The following is a 2,856-nucleotide window of genomic DNA, read 5'->3' on the forward strand; positions in this document are numbered from 1 at the left end:
GGATGCGCGATGACACCGGCCCGGGACTTGTGCAACCCGTAATTCCCGCTACTGCTACCTTCGAGCTAAAGGGTCATATCCTCGCTCAACTCAAGGAGATTCCTTTTATGGGAAAGACCACGAAGACGCCTACAAGCACTTGGATGAAGTAAATGATGTGGCTGACTACTTCAATGTACCAAATGTGCCACGCGAGACCCAGCTACTTCGCATGCTTCCAGTTATGTTCAAGGGTGCTGCAAAGGATTGGCTCAAGTCACTTCCTCCCGGATCGGTCACCACATGGGCCAAGATGAAAGAAGAATTTATAGACCACTTTTGCCCACCTTCCAAAATAGCTAAGTTAAAGAAAGCTATTGCCCACTTCGAGCAACAACCCGGGGAATCTCTTTATGAAGCTTGGGAAAGGTACAAAGGTCTTCTTAGAAATTGCCCACACCATGACCTTAATAGCCAACAAGAGGTCTCCATTTTCTATGATGGAGTCAATGCCACCACAAGGCAATTGCTCGATTCACAAGGCGCCCCCGGTAGTCAAGGAGTTAATTGAAGAATTCTCTAAGCATTCTAGAGAATACCACAATCCATGAAATGAAGTAAGTCGGGGGGTAGTGAACTCGGCAAATGATAGCATGGCGGCGGTGATAGCTAAGCTCGATAGTCTAGATAGAAGGATGACAAAAATGGATCAAACAATCCATGCTATTCGAGTTGGATGTGAGAATTGTAAAGGGCCCCATCTCACAAAAGATTATGACTTGGATGAAAATGGAAACAAGAAAGCTCTAGTGTTCTACTCAAGCGTTGATCGATACTACGAGAATTGGCAGAAACCGAAGAAGGAATGGCTCCCATACGAAGAATACAAGAAGGATAAGGAGGAGAAATACAAGCAGAAAGAAAGGGGATATTATCAAAAGGAAGAACCGGTTATGGAAAAGAAAGCCGATTTAGAAGAAATGTTCACTAGATTCATAGCCGCGTCCGAGAAAAGGCACAATGATCATGATGCTGTTATATAAGAGACCAGAAATATGTTAAGGAATCAGCAGACATTTATTCTCAACATTGAGAAACAGTTAGGAAAACTTGCATATCAAGTGAATGAGAGAAGACCGGGTCAACTTCCAAGTAACACCGAAAACAATCCGAGAATGGAGAATGTGAGCGCTGTGACTTCCAGTTATGAAGAAATTTTCACACCTGCACAAAAGATCTCCGAGGTTAATACAGAAAAGGCAGAAGAGTCGGTTCTAGCTAAACCCGACCTGACTCGCCGAGTCCCTCTAATGGAGTCAACGAGTCGATGCGCTGATGACCAAATTTTCATTACCTCGAGGCCTTACAATCCCCATTTGCCATTCCCAATCAGAGCCATGCCTAGAGAGAAGATTAGAGTGTATAAAGCCTTCATGGAGCATGTTCGACACCTTCAAGTCAACATTTCATTTGTGGAAACAATGCTTCAAACACCTAAGTACTTCAACTTGTTAAAGGGTCCTTTTGCTGCCAGAAAAGATTTAGCTGAAGTCACGGAGATAGTATTGAGTGAGCTACCGGAAAAGAAGGGTGATCTGGGGAGCATCATAATTCCATGCCAATTTGGAAATGTACTTGCCACTCAAGCGTTGACCAATTCGGGTGCAAGTATCAACTTAATGCCATTCTCATTCTTCAAGAAGCTGAATTTACCGGAGCCAAGACCAGTTAACATGAAGATCCATTTGGCGGACAAGACGACAATTCATCCAAGAGGCGTGTGTGAAGATCTTCTTATTAAGGTCGACAATTTTATTTTTCCCGTAGACTTCGTGATACTTGATATGGAAGAAGACCCCGAAATTCCAATTATTTTGGGGAGATCATTTTTGAACACCGCATGTGCATTAATTGATGTATGTGAATCCACACTAACGTTGAGGGTCAGAGACGAGTCAGCGGTGTTTAAAGCTTGCCCAGAGATCAAGCAAGAAGAAAAAAGAAAAGAAGAGATCTCATTCATTGATTTGGATAATGAGATACTACAAAAAGAGCTTGCACTTTTGCAAGAAGAAGATCCAAGCAAGTTGTTGCTACCCTCTAGAGGTGATGAAGATGTTGACAAGGACTTGGAGGAGTTAGTAAAGCTGCTAAAAGGAGCCGACTCGGAAAACACAGAAGAAAGTATGGAATACGATCCGACTCGCCGAGTCGCTTTCCCAAACTCGACGAGTCCAGTCGAAATTTCCAGTAACTTGGACGATTTTGATCTGTTTGTTATCATCTCCCTGCATGTTCTAGACATGAAGATTTTCCCTCATCCTTTAGAAAAACAAGCAGCAAAAGGAGAAGTTGATGGTGACCTACAACACGTTCATGTAGCATGCCTTGATACAATTATGCAAGAAGAAGAAGATAGTCCACTTGAAGATGAGGCAAGCTTTAGAAAAGAAGAAAAGGCAAGGGATAGGAGAGATGATGTTGATCAACCATTCATCACCAAAACTAGAGCGCAAGTTCTCACCAAATATGAAGTAATTAAGTTTATGGAAAAGGAAGTGCAAGAGAAGGTGCAAAAGAATGGGGTGAAGAAAAAGATGAAGAAAAGAGAAGTTAATGCATCTGAGGATGATGCTATAAGAAAGAAGAAAGAAGACTTGAGGCGAGCTTACAAGAAGAAAATTCCCGCTTACAAGACAAAGTACAAACCAAAAAAGACTAGGCATGCATTCCCGATGCAGGAAGATGAAGAAACGTAGATGGGAAGGAGTCCAGCTAACGACTCCTTAAAAAGAAGCGCTTGGCGGGAGGCAACCCGATCTCTTTTTAGAGTTTGCTTTCATTCATTTTTTTCGTTTTTAGTTTGGTTTTAGTTTT

General features: G+C 42.4%; 1 non-coding gene across 1 annotated transcript; it reads right to left on the reverse strand.

Moving 5' to 3' along the window:
* Positions 1 to 340: 340 nt before the first annotated feature.
* Positions 341 to 447, reverse strand: LOC145096420 (small nucleolar RNA R71). The gene has a single exon (XR_013703828.1). It is a non-coding gene; the product is annotated as a small nucleolar RNA R71 (small nucleolar RNA).
* Between the last annotated feature and the right edge of the window lie 2,409 nt (positions 448 to 2,856).

This window comes from Lactuca serriola, chromosome 3 (genome assembly GCF_051521515.1).
Source record: "Lactuca serriola cultivar US96UC23 chromosome 3, Lser_US96UC23_V15, whole genome shotgun sequence".
In the NCBI taxonomy this organism is placed as follows: domain Eukaryota; kingdom Viridiplantae; phylum Streptophyta; class Magnoliopsida; order Asterales; family Asteraceae; genus Lactuca; species Lactuca serriola.